This window comes from Notamacropus eugenii, chromosome 3 (genome assembly GCF_028372415.1).
Source record: "Notamacropus eugenii isolate mMacEug1 chromosome 3, mMacEug1.pri_v2, whole genome shotgun sequence".
NCBI classification, from domain to species: domain Eukaryota; kingdom Metazoa; phylum Chordata; class Mammalia; order Diprotodontia; family Macropodidae; genus Notamacropus; species Notamacropus eugenii.
Window position 1 is genome coordinate 22,615,044 of NC_092874.1, and position 21,161 is coordinate 22,636,204.

A 21,161-nucleotide genomic window follows, 5' to 3' on the forward strand; every position below is an offset into this window, starting at 1 on the left:
GAATTGTATGCAGTCGTGGGGAGGGAAGGGGGTAGCGGGGGGTAGGTGGGGGGGATAAAATCGCAATTGTATGGGAGTGATTGTTAAACATTAAAAAATAAAAAAATAAAAAAATAAAAAAAAAGATGGGGGGGATAAAATCGCAATTGTATGGGAGTGATTGTTAAACATTAAAAAATAAAAAAATAAAAAAATAAAAAAAAAGAAAAGAAAAGAAGGTGGAAAGGGCATCAAAGAGAGAGGGAGGGCAAACTGATGGGCAGCCTGTGGGCACCACTCTCTGGACCTCCCTACCTCCTCTTTAGTCTGCATGCCTATCACCTACCCCTGTACCTAGCACTTAGTAAGCACTTAATAAATAACCCTAGCTATCTAGCCAGCTCTCCACATCTCTCCCTTCTGTCTATAGTTTTCTTTCTACCTACTCTTCTCTATGGATCTATCTTCCATCTACTCCATCCCATATGTACCTGGCTGGCATAGAGGCTTCTAGGCTGAGCTCGTATTGGCCTGATTAGCCACAGTGGGACACGCTGCACCTTGACCCTGATATAGTGATGTCATTTTGGTGGTAACCTCTCTCTCCCCCTTTCTCTGTCTCTCTGTCTCTCCTATAGGAAGACTTTCCCAACCCTCTTAATTCTAGAGCGCTCTTTTTCTTATTTCCTGTAAATACCTTGTGTTTACGTATTTATTTGTTGTCTCCCTGGTTAGGTTATGAACTCCTTGAGGACAGTTACTGTCTTTTGCTTCTTTTGAATCCTTAGCATTTAGTACAGTGTCTGGCACTTAATACATACTTATTGACTGAATGACTATTTTTTGTATGTTTGTAACTATTTCTCTGCCTTGGGGCAACTAGATGGCCCCATGGATAGGGCGCTTGAGTTAGAAAAACCGGAGTTCAAATCCAGCCTCAGACATTTGCTAGCTGTGTGACTCTTGGCAAGTCACTCAAACTTGTTTGCCTTAGTTTCCTTATCTGCAAAATGAGCAAGAGAAGGAAATGGCAAACCACTCCAATATCTCTGCCAAGAGAACCCCAAATGGAGTCATGAAGAGTTGGATATAACAACAAAAATCTCTCTACCTATCCTTTTATATCTATCTATCCTTCAATATCTTTTACCTATCTAAACTATCTATCTTTTTATCTGTGTCATATCTCTCTCCCTCTCCTCCCCTCTATCTATAGTGTGGCTCCTTTAAAGTTCTTTGCTAGAGGTACAGGAAAAGGCAGATTTGGGACAGTAAATCCATTAATTGATTGACTAACATAAAAAAAATTTTATGGGTCCTCTCAGATAAATTTTTGTTCCTTGATAAGGAAAGGGAGAGGCTTTCTAAAGATTCTCCCCAAAAGATGATGGGATTAGTCTAGAAATTAGAATCCCTAACTTCATGCAAAGTTCAGTACAAGTAAACACTGCCTACCCAAGGCCTTCTCCAATCCTTAGAGCCTTCCTCATCTGTCCACCAGTAATTTCACCTTCATAGAATACGAACTTCTAGGAACAGGTACTGTTTCTTGTTTATGTTTGCATACCCAGCATGTAGTAGGCACTTGATAAATGGTGAATCAGAATCACAGAATGTGAGAATTGGAAGGGATATAGTCCAACCCAGACAAAGAATAGATGACATTTTGTTTCTGTGTTTTCCTGAGTTCTAATGAAAAATGTTTAGGGGAATCCCTAACCCAATAGTTGCATAGACAATATCGTGTTTTAAAAGGTAAACTTGCTGAATTAAAATTCAATTAATTGGATTTTAATAGCATGAAAGTATTTGTGAAAAATCATTAAACACCAAATAAAGCCCTTTGAAGAGATGAGGATAATGGGCTAAGAAGAGTCTGGCTTTTGTAAAAGTAATGAGTGAAAGACTAGTTAAGTTTTCCTAAGAGTTTTAACAAGATAGTTATCCAAGTGGAATTGGAATAGCTAGTTTATTTAGGGTTTTACAAGGCCCTGGATAGACTCTCCCATGGGTCTGTAATCAAGGGGAACTTGGTGACTCTGTATGGAAGAGACAAGTCTATATGTGGATTTGTAAACCTGTTAGGAGATTTTAAAAAAATGCAAAACGATTAAAGTGGCCTAAGTGTGAATGGCTCTTGATAACATTTACTATGTGGTGAGAACAGTCAGAAGGCTTGTGTTAGGGTTCACATTCTACCCTTCTACCTCAGTGACCTTGGGCAAGTCACTCCCTTTGGGCTTGAGTTTCCTCATCGATAAAATGGGGAGAATCATAAATATTCTCCTACCTCCCAGGGCTGTGGTGAAGATCCCACTGGAGAAACAGGGCAGGATCATAGATTTAGAATTGGAAAAGACCTTAGAGGTCACTGTGTCCAATCCCTTCATCTTACAAATGAAGAAACGGAGGCAGAGAAAGGTCACATTATTTGGCCCAGTTATCCAAGCAGAAATGAGAAAAGCTGGAGTTCAAATCCAGGTCCTCTGACTCTAAATCCCATGTTTTTTCCACTTTCCCTGTCCTGTCCCAGGTCAGGCCACCATTACCTCATGCCTGCACTATTGCTGGTTGGCTCTTGCTTCTGGCCTGTCCTCTCTCCAATCCATCCTGCACTCAGCTGTCAGTGGCCTTCCTAAAACACAGGTCTGACCATGTCACTCTCATATTCAGTAAACTCCAGTGGTTCCCTGTCACTTCTGGTACCAATGATCAAATCCTCCATTTGTCTATCCTTCTAGTCCCCCTCACCCAACCCTTCATGAAGCCTGCAATCCAGTGACGCCGACCTCCTCAAAGATGCTGTTTCCAAACTTCATGTGTATTTACTGGCTGTCCCCCATGCCTGAAATTCTCTCCCTCCTCACCTGGGCCTCCCAGCTGCCCTGGCAAAAACCCCACCCTCTGTAAGAAACCTTTATGTAACCTTCCTGAATGTCAGCGCCTTCCTTCTGGGATTGCTTCCCATTTTCCCTGTATGTGTCTTACATGAACATAGCTGTTTCCATGTTGTCTGGGAACATTAGACTGGGAAATCCATGAAGGCAGGGATTCATATCTTTGCCTTTCTTTGTGTCTCCAGAGCTTCCTACAGTGCCTGGCACATAGTAGGCATTTAATAACTTAAAAAATGCTTGTTGACTTGATTGTAACTCCAAATACGTTTATATTTGTATATGCATTTATATTTATATGAGAGCCAGACTACTATGTGCGAGACACTTATGCGCTTGGGAATAAAAGAAAACTGAAAGACAATAGTCCATGACCTAAAATCTGAATGATAGGAGAGAATACACTGCCGTACAACTAATGAAAAATCTCTTTACAAGGCCATACATCAACATATGTGAATATATTGGGTATAACGAATATTTGCAAAACGCTTCACATTTATTACTTCATTTGATCCTCATAATGCAGGGAGGTAGGGGCTGTTACTATTCCCCTCTTTAGATGAGGAAATTGAGGTTGGGAGTGGGGGAGGGGGGAAGTATGTGCCAGGGGAGGGAATCAAACTCAGCTTCTAGCCGCCAGGCCAAAAGAACAAAAAACTGTGGTTTAAGATGGAAGGCTTCCTAGAGGCAGAAATGGTTGAAAAATCTGAAGGACATGAGAGAAATAGTCTTGCAAGGCTAAGAGGCCATTCTAGGTTTAGTGGATAGTGGCAGTCCTAGAAGCATGAAATCTGAGACATGGATGAACTACGGAGGCCATCTTGTCCAACTCCTAATAACATCAAGATCCTCTGCCTCATAGCTCTCAAGTAGTTATCTGGCCCTTGATTGATGACCTTTGGTGAGGGGGGAGGGGTTACTGTCACCCAAAGCAGCCCATTACACGTCTAGGTAGCGTGAATATTTTGGAAATTTTTCTTCATATTCAGCCAAAATCTGATTTACCCATTGCCCCTAGTTCAGCCCTCAGGAGACAAGCAAATCACCTTTAACTCCTTTTCCAAGTGATGATGACATCCCATCAAATGTTCAAAGGTAACTGCCATGTTCCCTCTCTTCTCCAGGTTGAATATTCCATTTTCTTTGAACCCATCTTGGATCCTCGAATGGCAGCCCTTCTGGTCTTTCACCATATTCATTGTTCTCTGGTGGATATCCTCCTGAATTGAGCTCAGGGCCTGCTTGCTAGTGATCATCCATGGTTTTTTCCTAAAACAACACAATAGCCCAGATGAGGTCTGAACAGGGTGGGATATTAATCAGCTCTCTATTGTCCGGAAACCTATTCATCTTTGATTGCAGTAGCTTTCAACAAGTCACACTGTGGGAATGGGAGCAGGTTAGGGTGGTTCTGACAGCTGTCTACCGAGGACTGGGGGCTCTTAATGATAGCAGTGCCTTTCAAGACTCTGAAGCCAACTAGGTAAGGACTTCCTTCTCTTTGCCCCTTTCAGAACCAATTCTGTCTCATCCCAGGGGAGAGTGAGCAAAATAAAAAAAAAACAAAACCCAAAGACAAATCTAGCCATCACAACACACAGCCACAAACTACTGGCTTCTGGGATAAAATCTCATTCAAGCCAGTCAAATACCAGCTGGTTGTATACTCTATGCCAGAGTGATCCAGTCCCTCTGAGGATTCCCTTCCTCATCTACGATACTCAACTGAACAACAATATCTTGAGTATGGAGATGACCAAGGTCATTGGCTGTTAAAATCCCATTGACCATAGCTGAGTTAGGGACTGCTAGGTCAATGGATAGTTTGCATTAGATAGAGTGTCTAGCCTGGAGTCAGGAAGACTCATCTTCCTGAGTTCAAATCTAACCTTACTAGCTGTGTGACCCTGGATAATTCACTTAACCCTGCTTACCTCAGTTTCCTGATGTGTAAAATGAGCTGGAGAAGGAAAGGGCAAACACCTCCAGTATCTTTGCCACAAGTACCCCAAAGGGGGTCACAAAGAGTCAGATACAACTGAAACCACTGAACAAGTTAGGGGTAAGGGTAATGGGATCAATAACTAAACAGTTGGCAAAGTTTAACTGTAAAGGAGAGGTGGTGGTAGGGAGCCATTTGGGATTTGGAGGGCGTGAGCAACAATATTGGTTGGTCCAGGAAGATAATTCTAGTAATTAGGAGAATATGGTTGTGATAAGAGGCACTGGAGGATGCCTTGAAGGCAGCAGCCTGGTGTGTGGGATGGCTCAGGTCCCTACATAAATCAATTACTCAGAGGCCTCTCAAAGTGATGACAGAAAAGTGATTTATTCGATTCTCGAGAAGCGGGGCTCACCTGTAGGAGTAGGAAAGCCGAAGACAAAGAACAGGACAGTGATTTATATAGACCCTAACGCAAGTCCCTCCTCCCCCCACTGACCATTATCCTCATCAGCTGAGAATATGGTCTTACATTCTAGACACGAAATCTAACCAATCCCTTTTGAAATGAAGACATCGAGGAATTATGTAAGTTTTGTCCAATCATTGAGACCCTAATACACTACACAGTTTTATATCCTTATATGGAACTATTCTGTTCTAAAAATATTGTAACCTTGAGCCTTTAGGCCTTACCTCACCCCTGGGAGAAAAAATTACAATCTGAGGAGTCTTCACTAAGTCTGTCCCACTCACTGGGAATGTAAAGAAAAGACTTACCATGACAATCTTGCCTGTTTTTAATAGACTCAGTGGAACCACTTGTTTCTTTTTATTAAAAAAAAAAAGTTTGATGGTTACTTTTTAGTTTTTACATACGATGTTTTCAAATCCCTTGGCTTCCATTGAATCCTCCCTTGTAACAAATAGATACAGTCAAATAAAATACATTGGCCAGGTCTAAAAATGAATGCCTCATGGCTGGCTGTGTTTGCCACTGAATGTTTCACCATAGTGTTCTAAAGTCATGACTGATCTTGTAAAGCCTTCTCCTGATTCTGCTTACTTCTACACGAAGCCTTTTCCAATTCCGCTTAATGCTGTTGATTTCTCTCTCTTAATGATTTCCTATTTGTCTTGTACGTGTGTATGGATATGTTTGCTTTTGTCTCTCTTATTAGATTATGAGAACCTGAACACAGGGGCTGTCTTTTGCCTCTTATTAGCCCCAGCATTTGGCATAGTGCCTGGTACAAAGTAGATGCTTAATAAATGCTCATCCCCCATTAAAGTCTGGAGAGAGGTACTTTTATATCTATATATCCTTCCTTTGGTTATGGAGTCCTAGGTCATCTGATTTTTATTCTGTCCCAAGTTAGCTGCCTATTGTGAAAGGACTGAACCTTGAAACCAAAGATTTAAGCTGGAAGGTGTCTTAGATCCCATCTTTTCTGATTTCTTCATTTTGCAGAAGAGCTGAGACCCCAAACAGTGGATTGATCCAGTCCTGGTTAGTGAAATCTTTCCGCTCTGAATTCTAAGGCTAATGGGGGGCCAGGCCAGGTATTTCCCCCAAGTATCTCTGTCTTGGGAAGTCCCAATCAACCCTGTTCAGACAGAGATGATTCAATAACCAGCAGGCCTTGAACTGGCATTCTCTAATTGGTTCAAAATAGTAATTATGATGTAATGTTTGTTTTATGTTGAAAAAGAAAACTCAGGTGATTTATGGGCTCAAAAGTTATGTGAACACACCCTGAGGACCAGTGGTGAAAGGTGAATTTTAGAATCAAAATAAAAAGGAATATTTAATGAAAGGATTGGATAGAAAAGTAGATGCAAACTTTCAGTAATGGAGTTGTGCTATAACCCTGTAACCTGAGAAATTGAGCCTCCTTTAGGGAAAAAAAATTGCTTTAAAGATGATAGAAAATGTTAATTACCTACTTATATACACCTAGAACCATTCATCATAAAAAGATTTGTCCTTAAAATGAGCATTTACTAAAAGAAAAGATGATTTATAAGGACTAGCAATACAGTAGAAATATTCTCCTCACCTGCTGTGGCCACAAGATACACCTGAAAGATTCTTTCTTCGCCCCTGACCTCCCACAGAGGATACTCATTAGCTGGAATGAGCTGGAAAAAGGACATTTGCTCAAGTTTATAACAGTGTAACAGTGACCTTGTAACTTCATGCACTCGCCCCTCCCCCTTCTCAAAGGTAAGTTTACATTTTACTGGTTGCGAATGTCCAAAAAATTTTTTGATGCTAATTAAGAATGAAGCCCAAGAAGCTGAGGATGACATTATTTTGGCTATAAAGAGCGGTTTTTATGCTAAGTCACAGTGGATTGCTTGGGAAAAGATAGATCAAATGTCTTTTTTTGTTGATTTTGTTAATAATGAAAAGTTTCTGGTTATATTTGCAGTTGAATATAACAGGGACAAATTAGAGGAGCAAGGAAGAAATTACTTTTGGGATCTCTGATAATGAAAGAGTTCACGACTAAACACAAGGTAAAAATTTTGATTTTATAAGATTTAAAGGGTTTTACACAAGCAAGACCCAATGCAGCTTAGAGGGGAAATGAAAAAATAAAATCTGTGCAATGTTCCTTTAATAAAAGTTTCAGATTCAAGATAAGGAAGGAATTGATTCACATTTATAGCACTAAGACTTTCCAGAATAGATAGATGGTCAAAAGATATGAATAGGCAGTTCTTAGAGGAAGAAACCAAAACTATCAATAGCCAAAGTGAAAAAAAATGCTCTAAATCACCAGTAATTGGAAAACATGCAAATTTAAGCTTCTTTGAGGTTCTACCTCACACTTACCAGAGTGACAGAAGAGGAAAATGACAAATGTTGGAGGGGCTGTGGGAAAACAGGCACATTAAGGCACCATAGGTGGGAGCTTTGAATTGGTCCAGCAATTTGGGACTACATCCAGGAAGTTATTAAAATGTACGCAAGCCTCTTAATCTACTAATACTACTACCAGGTCTATACACCAAAGAGATCAAAGAAAGAGGAAAAGGATCTACATGTAGATCCTGAGCTCAAATTTTGCCTTAGATTACACTCTTGTTAGCTGTGTGACCCTGGGCAAGTTATTTAACTTCTGTTTCAGTTTCCTCATCTGTAAAATGGGGATCATAACGGTACTTACCTTCCAAGTTTGTGGGGAGGCAAAAAGTTGATAATAAGGTGCTTTGTAAGCTCACAAATCACTAAATAAATGCCAGTAGTTATATACAAAAATATTAGTAGCAGTTCATTTTCATGATAGTTAGAAACTGGAAACTAAGGGAGTCTCTTATTGGGGAATGGCTAAACAAATTGTGACATCTGAATGTCATGGAATTATTGTGCCATAAGAAATGATGAGATAGTCCATATCAGGCTAGACTGAGGAGACCTTTAGAAGCTTATGAAGATTGAGCCCTAGGAGAACAATTTATACAACGATAAATTATGGAGAAAACCAACTTTGAATGACATCAGAACTCGAATTATTTCAATGATAAATTACGAGTCCAAAAGAAAGATGAAAAATGCCACGCATCTCTTGGCAGAGGTAATGAATTTAGGAAGCAGAAAGAGACATACATTTTTGGACATGGCCAATGTGGAGTTTTTTTTTTCTTAACTGTGTAACTGTGTATCAAGAGCTTTGTTATTCAGGTTTACTTTTTAAAGTTGTGTTTGATGGAGTGGCTGTAATGGTTTGGAAAAGTTTAATTTTTCAGAGCGACAAAGGAGGGGGAAAGCAAATCCAAGAAGTTTACAAGCACATGAACAATCATTTCTAACCTCCAGGGGGGAATTTGTTTTAGCTTGTTTCATCATATGTGTTCCTAATTCTTTTTTTTGTACTCTGATATCTACATGGAAAGACTCCTACTTTTCAATGGATTTTGAAATAATTTAAAAATGAATAGTTGTGGGTTCTGAATCAACCAATAAACTGAAATGTAATAATGAAAACTTAAGCCATGCCTAGGTCATGTTTCACTTGAGATCAGCCCTATTTGTATCTCGTTTTCCCTTCTTCACCACCAGTCCTAGAGGTAACTTGTATTACAGCGTCCTTGGTTTCCTGCCTATCTGAAGCAAGGCTCTCCAGGAACTTTCATTCAGATGTGACTGTGGTGGTCACCAGAATCATGCCTTGGCCCTTTCACTTTCTTATGACCTCATGAAGTTTAAAAGTTATTATTTCCTTGAAGTTAAGTGACAAACCCAGAATTATAGCCATGTAGTGGTTAAGCCAGGATGGGAATTTGGATCTCTAGGGCACAAGAACAAGGCTTTTTTTTTTTTTTAATCTCATCTCTTCCCAACGAAGCCTGTGGCTAAGAGAAACTTCTAAACTCAAGTTCCTGAGAAAACATAAATTCACACAACACCTTCCTCCCTTGTTTCTTTTCTTTCTCTTTCGTGACTTATTAAAAAAAATTCACCAAACTAAAATGCTTTTACCTTTGGACATCTACTTTAAAATTTGTCTTTTGAATCCTTTAATTTTCTTTTGCTTATCACATGATTCCCTCCATTATTAAATCTTGGTATTGAGGATAACGACAGACAACACACAATCAGACAGCAGGTCCTCCCAAACACTGTTCTGGTGGACAATTTTCTTTCCTCTCTGTTTTCTCATTGGTTTTAAGGAGGGGCAAAACCTGTCCCCACCCAATGACTCTGGAGTTGGGTCCTCTTAGCACTAAATGTTCCCTGTAGCAGACGAAGGTGCTCCCATAGGAAGGAGTGTGTTCTTTTGGAGTTATTTGCAGAAAGAGACGTGGCCAAGGTGGGGGACAGGTGGAGATCACTTGCCCTCAATAATTTTTAATAGAACATTTGTTGTTTCCAAATTATGTAAAGGAGGAGCTCTGGGTTAGCTTCATTCAGTCCAAAATCCTTAAGAAGCCTCTCTGTCCCCAATCACTTTGTATTTATCGATCATGTAGGCGTGTGCATGCTGTTTACTCCCACACAGAAATAAGCTTTTTGAGATGAGATTGCTTTTGTCTTTGAATTCCCAGCACCCACCTGGAGGTCACCACTTTATGTATATGGTAGCCTGCAGTTTGCGAAGTCCTTTATACATTACCTCATTTCTATCAATAAGCATTTATGAAGTGCCTACTGTGCATCAGGCACGGTGCTAACCCTAGGGATGCAAAAAAGGCAAAAGACAAGCCCTGACCTCAAGTAGATCACAGTTAAAGCCAGGAAACCATATGTAAATGAATGTCTACAAAGCAAGCTATAGAGGGGATAAGCAGGAAATAAGTAAGAGAAGAAAAGCACTGGAATTATTAGCCTAATACTTGAAATGAATGGAAAAATATTTGCACTTCCTCCTAAAGGTTCCAGTCTTTTCACCTTGAGTTATCCCAAAGTATTGAGCATTTCCATTTTCTAGGGCACCATCGTAGCTATGTGGAGTTTTCATGGCCATGAAGGACGAGCTGGAGAGCTTGTGGGACATCTTTGGCCTACAAGTATTCTTGGCTTGGGAACTCTTCTGTTTCTGGGGACACTGGTGGTGCTATCCTTAGTGGACAGGAGCTGAGCCGCTCTACTTCCTGTGGGCCATTAGCACATGGATATAGTTGGTTTAATTTAAGGTTGGCTTCCAGGCAGATCTCTGGGATGAAAATATGGTGGCTTTTAAACACCTCTCCCAAAGGTTCCAGACTCCCAAGCTCAGAAAAGAAGAGGAGGACACTTCTTTCTGGAATAAGTAAGATAAGCCATATGGTAACTGGCCCTGAAACAACAACCTGTGAGTTCTGTGGAGTTTTGGAAACAGAGACTGGTTTTTTTTTTTTAAAGGCATGATTTCACTAAACATGAGTAAAGGCAAAAAAAAACCCCAAACCCCGTGAAGATGCTGGGAGTCTCAGCTTTGCCTTAACTTCTCCCACTTCCATGGCCTTCATTTCTGTTGCCTAATCCTAAGAGTCAGTGAATCTTCTTGCCCTCCCCCCCAAACCGTTGACAGTTGCTCATTGAAGGTTCCAAGAACTGCTGAATTCTGAACATTCCCAGCATCCCCATCTCTTCCTATGATTAAAATCCCAGATATTAAAAGACTGCTTCTCCAAGTCTTCCCTGAGGGAAGATAGCTCATACATGTTTGTGTACAAGATACCCGCGTGATCTTAAAGCCAACAGAAAGTCAGCCTGTCTGCCCACACTTCCATCCCAACATGGGATCAAACCAAAGGATGGTTGGCTTTGGATCTCGGGAGTAGCCAAGGAACGTGCGAGTTAGACTTGCCAAACGGACTCTTCCTTTAGCTGAAACGGGAAAACTCCCGGTGAGCCCCGCCCCAGCCTTGGCTGGTGGCATTAAAAATAATATTTTAGCTCGCCTAGGACTCGTCCCTTGGTGTGGAACCGTGGGAGGGAGAGAGTGAGCATACAAAAGCCGGCCAGCAGTAGTAAGAAGGCTAATGTTTCCTGTTTGCCTTTTAGACCCCCCACCCTCCCCCTCCTCTCGACCCTCCCTAAGGATGCCCCCCCCCCTCCAATTCCCCGCTCCGGCGGAAGTGAGTTCTTTCGCTCCTTTGGAGATTAAAAGGATTCCAAATTCCAATCGGTTTCAATGCCCGGTGTCCTGGGAGGAGGAAGAGGAGGTGGAGATGGGAAAGCAGCCGGAGAAAGAAGGGGAGCGGGGAAGCGGGCGCGCGCAGACACACACACACAGACACAGACACACAGACACACACACAGACACACAGACACACACAGACCTTCATCACACACAGCCTCTAAGTGGCGGAGTTGGGCCAGATCCTCCGGGGCTCGGCGCACCCCCGAGCCGGGGCACTGCAGCGCTCGCCCGGCCCTTCTGGACTAGCTTGGCTCTCGCGTGTGGGAAGCCAGGCCCACGCGGGCACGGCCGGCTGCTCCTAATTCACGCCAGGCCCTGGGCTCTTTTCAGGAATGGGCATTTAACTGGGGCGGGGGGGGGGGGCGAAGAAAATACGAAATGCAAAGATGACAAAGGAAATGTGATCCCCTCTCGCGGCAAAGGTTGGAGTCCGAGAGAGCGGAGAAGATAGATTGAAAGGAGGAGAGAGGGGGATGGGGGTAGCGGTAGCTGGGGGTGGGGGGGGCGCTGCGTGAAGGTCGGATAGCATTGCACGACCGCTCGAACCAGAGAAAGGGTACATATAATATCTTCCTGGGGATGAATAATTCAGGGCGGCCGGCGGGGGACCAGCAGCCCCGCGCTGCACAAGCCGCCGCCGCGCGGGTAGCACGCACGAGCCCATGCCCGCCAGCCGGTCCTGCGATCCAAAGCCACTGGCAGAGGGAGGCGAGGTGCTCGAGCGTCACCCCCGGGGTCACTACCAATGCCACCGCCCGTCTCGATCGTCCAAGCTCGGAGGGGGAGCGCGCGGGGTGCTCCGCGCAGTTGCACCCACTGCCCCGGGGCTCGAACCCGGGCGGACATAACTCAGCACGGCCGCGCGAGAACGGGGAGGCACCCAGGAGCTACCGCGGGGCCCCCTCTACCGAGCCACCCTCCAGTGCCCCAGACATGTGGTGGTGGGGGAGGACAGCGGCTGGCCACTCCAGGGGGCACCGAGGCTCGGCTATGCTCTTGCACCATTTTTGAGGCTGCTTTAGTCTCCTAAGGGAGAGAGACGAGGCCTTGGTGAAAACCAGTTAGCCAGCTAGGCATCCCTGACCCCCAAACAAAAACCACATTGGATTCTAGGGGTGGGGGGGTCGGGGGGTGTGGCGATTGGGTTTTACCTCCCTGTAGAGTAAAATCACACACAACTCCCCCTCCCTCCAGTTATATTTTCTCGTTAGGGTGTAAACTATTAGCCAGCCCCCAGCTGGCCTGAGGTTTGAGAGCGGGGGTTCCCTTGCCCCCCTTTTCTTGGTTCCGATCCCTACCCCCAGCCTTGCTCAGGCTCGTCTAGGCACTCGTGTTCCAGAAAAGACACTAAGCACGTTGTCAGCTGCTGACCCAGGGGAAAGGAGGAGAATCTGTGTCGGTTATCGATTGCTCCGGGAAATCGATATTATTATTTAATGTAAACAGCGTTAAGGTTAACTATAGGTAGGGGAGGGGGGGAGAAAAAAACTTGGAAAGCCCGGACATCTCCCCGGTGCCCGGAGGAAGGACTTGGTTCTCCAATCGAACGGCTAATGGAAGCATTTTTCTGGGTGAGTTGGTGCTCCAGCCCCCGCCCCCCATCCCCCCGCGCTTCCTCCTCCTCCTCCTCCTCCTCCTCTCGTTCTGGTTGCAAATGGCTTCGTATCCCGACCCGGATCTGCAGCTCCGGCCCCAGCGCACGATGTGCGGTTCGCGGGCTCCCGTCTCCACCTCGTCCACGTCGCCGCCGTCCTCGCAGACCTCCGGCTCGGGCGGGGGCGGGGGCGGGGCCGGGGGCGGAGGCGGCCCGGCCTCGGCGTCCTCCTCCTCCTCCTCCTCCTCCCCGTCCTCGCGGAGGCTGCACGTCCTGCCCCGCGTCCACGCCTCCTGCCGCCAGTGTGTGGAGGCGCAGAGACACCCGGCGGCGGCGGGCGGGCCGCCCGGGGAGCCCCTGCACTCGCGCTGCCCCATCTGCGGCCAGAGAGTGGAGCGCTTCGGCTCGCCGGGCATGGACGCGCTGCCCCCCTCCAACTTCCTCCTGAGCAACCTGCTGGACGTGGTGGTGGCGGCCGAGGAGCCCCCGCCGCCGCCGCCCAAGAACAACGGCCGCGGGGTGGTGGTGGTGGGCGGCGGCGGCGGAGGCAACGGCGGCGGCGGCACCCGCCATCACCACCCTGCCCATCACCACCACCACCCCCGTGCGCCCCCGCCGCCGCCGCCGCCCGCCGGCTCCCCGCTGCAGCCGCCGCCGCCGCCCTCCTCGTCCGCGCCCGCGCCCTCGTCCTCCTCCTCCGCGCAGCAGCCGCAGCCTTCCTCCGCCTCCTCCTCGTCCCAGCAGCCGCGGGAGCCCCCGCACGCGCCGCGCGCCCCGGCCGCCCCCTCCCTGTCGTCGTCCCCGTCCTCGGCCTCGCTGATGCTCCGGCGGCCGCACAGCCAGAGCGAGGCGCGCTGCAGCTCGTGCGACGAGGGCAACCCGGCCAGCTCGCGCTGCCTCGACTGCCAGGAGCACCTGTGCGACAACTGCGTCCGCGCGCACCAGCGGGTGCGCCTCACCAAGGACCACTACATCGAGCGCTTCGGCAGCCCGGCCGCGGCGGCGGCCACCAGCACGGCGGCGGCGGCGGCGCAGCTCGCGCTCAGCCAGACCTTCCCCGCCTCGCCCTTCTCCATCCTCTCGGTGTTCCCCGAGCGCGTCACTTACTGCCAGCAGCACGACGACGAGGTGAGCGGGCGGGGCTGCCCCCGGGGAAACTGAGGCCCGCCGAGAGCCCACCCCGAGGAGCCCCCGGCGGGGAGCGCGAGGAGCCCCAGGAGCCCCCCGCTGCGAGCGGGGCGGTGGGGAGCCCGAGGAGCCCCAGCCGAGAGCGGGTTGGGGAGTCTGAGGAGCCCCCCAGCCGAGAGCGGGGTGGGGAGTCCGAGGAGCCCCAGCCGAGAGCAGGGTGGTGGGGAGCCCGAGGAGACCCTCGCCGTGGTTGGGGTTCCCTTTGTATGTTTGGACCGAGGACCGCGGGAACAGCCTTGTTGGGTTGTGGAACGAGCCTAGTCACGGCTGGCTTAGTGGGATGACCTTGGGCAAGTCAGCTCTCCTTTTCAGACCTGTCCCCTCGCCTGGAAGAACAGGGAGTCTCTGTGGTGTGTTAGCTAATGTCTGATAGTTGGGGATGGGATGTGTGTGTGCTTGTGCATGCATCCGTGCTCTGGAAAAATGGGGCCGGAGAGGGAGCCGAGGCCTGGAGTGTTTCTGAGACGGAAGGAAGGAGGGAAGGAATCCCCCACCATGCTGCCCCATTGGCTTTAAAAATTTTGTCTTGAGGGGGACTAGGCGTAGAAGGAGGTGAGGGGCCTATGCTTTTTTAACTTTACTATTAATGCAGTTGCCCTCTCCCCACAAAAAGTCCCAAACTCGCCAAGTTTGAGCAAGCCCCGAGGTTCCCCACCTTGTACAATCGCCCGCAGCACCCACCCACGCGGGGCCTTAATCGGGCTGCGAACGGCCTTGGGCACGGTTTCCCCGTGCACACGTGGAGCTGTCCACGTTTGCCTCGATTTGGGGCTTCTGGAGAACCGGGGTGCCCAGCGCCGCCCCTCCCCCTCTTGCCCCCATCTCCTCGCCGCAAGTATTTTTTGTGTTGTTGGCCGTTGTTCCTTGGGACCCGGGGCACCCTCGGAGGCGCGGGAGGGTGAGTTGCCCGCAGCTCCGGAGTTGAGGGGCTGGCCATTACTGCGGAGGAGGGGGTGAAGATGAATTTGTTTCTGAGACAGTTTTCTTACCTGCCCCCACCCCGACCCTCACCCCCATACATTGGTTTTCCTCGTGGAATAACCTGGGGCCTGTTCGCTTTGGAGGGTTGCTGAAATGCAGTTTGTTGAGGTCAACCAGAGAGGAAATTTGTTAATATGTCAGAATTAAAACGTGCATAAAGTTCTGCGGGGTGTGTGTGAGAGATTAATTTAGTTAAACGTTTACTTATAGTGATCTGCTCGGATAAATTAAAGTGGATTTTATTTTGAGTGGGACATTGGGAGTTGTGCTAGCCAGTCCGCTGTTTGGAAAAGACAAAACTGGGGCTTGGGTTTTGGGGTGGCTAAATTTACTAGTTCTTTTTGGTGGGGGGAGGGATGGGGAACTTGGGATTTATCCCTCTGTTTAATTCTGTGGACAAAGAGTTGAAATTCCAGTCGGCTTGTTCTGCCTTTCCCTTTCCCCTTAAGAATTAAACAAGTGAGTGTTCCTCCCCACTAGAAATGGAAGAGTGGATAAAATGTTACACTCCACATGGTTTTCCCACTGAGTGGCTTATTTTTTCAGTGTTTGGAGAAAAGGATGAAGATTTCACTAAATTATGCCAATCAGTCCTGAGAAAGGAAGGATTGCTGTTGGAGCTTGAGAGAATTGACAAGTTGGAAATAGTAATTATTGTTAGAATCTTACAACTTGCAATTTAGGGGTGCGTATATATAAAAAAATTCATGGCACCTTGTGCCTATGTGGGTCTCTTTTGGGAACTGGCATTTGTTGACCCTTCACCTGGACAACCTCTTAGTAAGGTAGTGGGTGTTTTTTTCCCTGGGGGTTTTTATTTTATTTTGTTGAATTGCTCTGGGTAGGGAGTAGTTGATTTATTTTGCCAGTTAAGGATAGCAAATGAACTGTAGGTTAAAGAATGATGGTAACCCATCCACGTTTAAAATAGTTTGGGCAATAATTGGTTCTCAAAACCCGGAGGATTTGGAGTTACAAACAGCAACGTTTTATATGGTTTGGATTTTGCTTTGTCGCTCCCTCTATGCCACCACTTTTTTTTTTTAAGAAATCTTTCTCTTTCTAATGAATGCATGAAAAAAATTGCTTCGGGAATTTAATTTTTATTTATGGAGTAAGATTTTTAGGGTTAGCAGACTAAAGAACACTGTATATAGAAGACTAATTTGTTTTTCATTTTTAAAAAGGTATGTAGTGGTAGGAGCAAGATTGAGCTTGAAGGTGTCCCCATGTGGAAAGAGGTCAGTCAGTTTCTTCCTTCCAGAGATAGTGATCATTTCAATTTCTCTTTGCTAATACCTTCTTGTTTAGAAAGATGACCTTTTGCTGCAGTCTTCCGAGGTCTCAAAATAATTCATTAGATACTTCAGGGCTTTCTGTTTATTTTATGGTGGCTGGCTGACAGAATTCAAGGGTGTGTATCTGATTTTGGTGGGTTTATTCAGGCTTTCTCAAATGCTTTGCCACTAAAAGGAGAAAACTTAAATTAGCTTAGTAGAAATGTGTCTCACTGAAGGTTTCTGAACCTTGTCCCCATTCAAAAAGAACCCTTTCCCCAGGGGTCACTCCTGGGCATTTTTGGATCTTCCGGGAAGGATTTACAAAATGAATGAGAACTTGCTGAATTTTGGAAAACCTGACTCTTAAAACTTCCCAGATAATTTTGTCTTAATTTAAGAAAAATATGAGGCATTCTGCTATAGTGAATAAAACACCCAACTTTATCTCTGGCTGTGTGCCCTGAGACAAGTCACTTGCCAGTGTCCTGGGCCCCTTGAGTCAGAGACTTTGTGTAGCCAGAATACCTGCATCGGGTAGAGGTGGGTGACTTATCCTGGGTTTTCTCTAGCAATGAAACCTCAGGGCCAGTCTATTGTCCGAGCTATTTTTTTTTTTAATCAGAAAGAAGAGTCAAATTTGGATAATGTAGCAGCCTGGGTGTTGCAGGAAGACTTATCCGAGCACCTGAAAGAAATACATTGAATTTCCTTGGTCAGTTGGGAGAGCACATAGGCTTTTACTTGGGGCTGAGGGAAAGAAGGAAGTGGTTTGAAACAAAGTTTTTCCCATGGTCTGGGAGAAGGGGACCCAGGGCTTTCTCCACTGGCCCTCTCCCAGCCATTTGGCTGGCCATGCCTCAGTCAGGTTTAGTGTCAGCAGAGCAGTGATGCCTCTCCTGATAAATGCTCAGTTTTTGTATCATTCTAACGTACAATTTTAGGAACTCGGGGTACCAAGCCTTGTCTCCCCCCTGCTCTTTTCATGGCAGCTGACTGTCGGTTACCCTACTGGCCAGCCTGGGGCCTGGGCAAATAAAAGTCTTTTACAGCTGGGGAAGAAATGAGGAAGGTTAATGAATGATCATCGAGGTGGATCAGCATTGGGGGCTGGGGGGGCCGAGGCTTTCCTGCCTTGTTTCCCAGTCCCCCTCCTCCCCCCAATCTGGAATGTGTATTGGTGATTATTTTGTGGGCAGCAGACCCTGGGCCCTGGGCTGGGGAGGGGAAGACACTGTAGCCAGCTCTCGGTTTGCAGAGAGGCTGGGAGCTGCTGCGGGGCCTGGGGGAGCCCATTGTTTTTAAGAATTGCTATCTTGGTCAGGAGAAACTTTGTAGCCAGGTTTGGCACCAGACTGGGGAGAGACAGTGACGTTTCTCCTCCACTGAACTGCAAAGAATTACAATCTTGCTCCACCTTAGGCACACGCAGCCAGGGGAAATGTTTCTGGAAAAGGCCCAGTTGGGCTGGGCTTGCTCTTTAAGAATAAATACCTTTCCAGAAATGCAAACTCCAAGCAGATAGTTCCCTGGGAAACCCACAAATGCCGGCCTGCAAAATGGTCACCACTTGGCGTTGCCTGCAGTTTGGTTTCCAGGAGGGATTTTTGCCCTTCCCCCTACCGCACAACCTTTGGGCTTAAGTAGTAGAAATGTCTTACCTTTGGAAACCTCTGGAACCTCCTTCGGAAGTGGATAGAGCTCTGAGGGCATCTAGCCCAGCTACCTTCCCCTATTTGACACATAAAGAGGTTAAATGACTTTAGGGCAGGATTTGAACCCAGGCTCTGGGACTCCAAACGGCACCTCTGGTATTCTGTGTGCTATCACATAGCCATCCAGGACCTTATATTTTAAAGCCATCCAGGACCTAAGAGAGAGAGAGCGCGAGAGAACGTGAGCACCAGGGGCCATCCCCATCATCTTCCAGAGTCAATTTGACAGACACTTAGGAATCATCTCCTAGGCTCTGAAACGAGGGAATTGAGGCCCCAAGAAATAGAGTTGGCTTGTTGGAGGTCATACAAGCTGGGATTGAAAGCCAAATCCTCTGCCAGCAAGGCCAGTTAGTGGTGATCTTTCTCTGACCCAAATGTAGATGAGAAGGGGATGGAGAGACCATGTATCCAGGCCAGGGGTTCTTAACCTGGGGGCCATGAACCAGGCCTGGCTTTTTCCCTGATGTTTTGATAACTATTTCAGCGTAATTGGTTTTCTTTGTAATCTTTTGTACTTTGACACATTTAAAAACATGGTTTGGGGAGGCTTTTTATTTCTCTGGAAGTTCAGGCCTTGGGGATGAGATGGTTCTTGCTGCTCTGTGCTCCGAGGATGACCTGTGGCCTGATGTGGGCACGTATCAGTAATAGTCAAGTGTACAGGTGGCACTTGGAGTGCCTTTTTGGGGCCATCTTCGTATGCCATTTTGTTCCTATCAGGCACCTGCAGCTGAAGTGGAGTGAGCCTAGGTGGGCCTGCCTCACTGTTACCAAGCAGTTCTTGTGACCCTGAGTGACTGGCCCTGTGGGCTCTTTCTGGACAGGTACACTTACATCCAGTGGGCAGTGGGAATGTGTGTATTCACATTTGAAGGCACTCCTGGTTGCTTAGACCAGGAGTTGCCAGACCTCTATTCTCCCAAGGAGATGATTAAAGAAGTTGCCATTTTTAAAATTCATCTCTCCCTGTCTCTCTCGCTCTTCCCCCTCCCTCTCCCCCTCCCCCTCCGTGGAAGGTTTGTAAGTATCATTTACAGGGTTCAAAACTAAACAACCCTGGCTGGATATTGGGGAGGGAGGAAAGTTCGTTCAAGGGGACTGGCCTAGTTTTGCTGTTAAGATGTTGACTTGTGCTAAACAGTCACTTCTCAGCCAAGAAGGTCCCCTTCTTAGACGAAGTTTGGTGGGTAAATTTATTGGGCCCTGGTAAGATGACTGAGGCAGGCCTCCCACAGCCTAGTGGCTGTAGAGGATGGCCACTGTTTCCCATGGGTTAGTACATATGAGCGTGGTAGTAAGCCAGATGGGGTGGGGGCAGGGATCAGCTTTAAGTCTTCTAGTCTTTTGTGGCTATCTAAATTTTTTGATCCAGAGCAGGAGTAAAATCCATTAAAATAGTCTGTAATCTAGGCCTGGAATGGAGGCCTGCCTAATTTAGGGACCGGGTTATCAAAGCTGAGAGATCTTGAAAAATAGACCCTAGTGGCAATCTGTTGAAGCCTCCTCAGAGCCATTTTTTAAATGCATCTAAACGTGGATAAGATTATGAAGGAAACCAGTTATGGTGAAATAGTTCTCCAAAATGTACAAAATAAGTTCACCGACCCCCCTTCTTTCATAAACCCTCCTGAAAACAGGGAGGTTTATGGGGTTCAAAATTAATTACTTTGAAAATGAAATTTTCATTGTGAGAGATGCTTGTATGTGTATGGTCCAACATTATAGTGGTTTTTGGTGTTGAGGTATTTTTACAGAAATTACCATGAGATTACTTTAAGGGAAAAATGGTTATTACCCCACAGATGTGTCTTCTGCAGTCCTCTTGGATTTTTTTTAAAGTAAGTTTTATTTGTTTAATTTAATTTCTAACATTCATTTCTAGATAATTATTCCTCCTGCAAAGGAGCCCTCTTCTGTAACAAAGACAAACCATTGGGTAAAACCATCTGACCAGTTAGGGTCTGTGACATTCTTCCTCCATGTGCCCCTATCCATCTCCTCAGGGCCAATTACAAACAATTATAGAGATTTTAATTTCATTTTCCTAGAGTCATCCTGGGTGCTACTTCCATTCAACTGCCTTCTTTGGACATTACTTCATAGCAGTTCCTCTGAATGTGTCAGACTTTTTGTTTCCTACAATACAATAAGTTTTCCCTTCTTGGACCCAGTTTTTTCTGCCATTTTGCGACTGATGACTCCCCACATCCTTTCCATTTTTTTCTGCTTCTTGGTATGTTCTGTTACCATTTCTGTGTTGCTGAATTAGATGCACAGCAACCTTGTGTTTTGTCAGTTGATCTTTAAGACGTGTTTTCACATTGCACTGCTTACTTCCACCCTTTTCTCATAACAAAGATTTGTTTTTAATGGTTCAGCAAAGTTAACAAACATAGCCACCTTCTTTAGCCATATGTGCAATATTCCATAGCCCTAGTCTCCGAGAAGAGGGCGTTGCCAGGGTTTGTTCCCTGGGTCTAAGCCTAGTTGAGTTACACAGTATCTCCTCCCTTCCCGTGGTGGCCATCGTCCTTATTTTATAGGCTTGTCTTCTTCGTTGTCCTTCACTTTGCATCTGTTCACATACATCTTCCCAGGCTTCTCTGCAGTTATTTAGAATTGGATGTTTTCTTGATGGGCAGAAATGTTTTATTACATTCCCAAACACAATTTATTTGACTCTTCCCCTCATGTGTGGAGCACCTTGAGTTAGAGACACTTTGGAAAGTAATCAACTGTTCTTCCTCAAAATACAGCTCAGCGTTCTGTAATTTGGATTGTCAAATAGGATAGAAACTTGATGGAAAAAGGTATTGTGCCCTTGGAAATGACAGCGAGCCATTACCTTGAAGTTAGTTTTTTTAAAAAAAGTAATAAAATTAATTAGGAGTAAAAGAAAAAGGCTTTTAAATTAAAAGGCAGATTTTTAGTCTGCTTATCAAGTAACAAG

The 21,161-nt window shown here is 46.0% G+C and overlaps 1 protein-coding gene and 1 long non-coding RNA gene across 6 annotated transcripts in view; one reads left to right on the forward strand and one right to left on the reverse strand.

Annotated features, from left to right (window-relative positions):
- Positions 1–11,704, reverse strand: part of LOC140532536 (uncharacterized) — a 56,207-nt gene extending 44,503 nt beyond the window's left edge. For 3 of the 5 annotated variants that reach the window (XR_011976563.1, XR_011976566.1, XR_011976567.1), the window contains exons 1-3: positions 10,217–11,299; positions 6,879–6,960; positions 3,923–4,145 (exon numbers count right to left, since the gene is read on the reverse strand). This is a non-coding gene — a long non-coding RNA (uncharacterized lncRNA). Of the gene's footprint in view, positions 1–3,922; positions 4,146–6,878; positions 6,961–9,307; positions 11,300–11,592 lie in introns of those variants that run through there. The other 2 variants (XR_011976565.1, XR_011976564.1) reach the window with 2 other exon arrangements.
- Positions 11,705–14,943: 3,239 nt separating this feature from the next.
- Positions 14,944–21,161, forward strand: part of TRIM71 (tripartite motif containing 71) — an 83,839-nt gene continuing 77,621 nt past the window's right edge. Inside the window, exon 1 of the mRNA XM_072651097.1 lies at positions 14,944–15,133. The gene's annotated coding sequence lies outside the window, so the exon portion shown is untranslated. The remainder of the gene's footprint in view (positions 15,134–21,161) is intronic.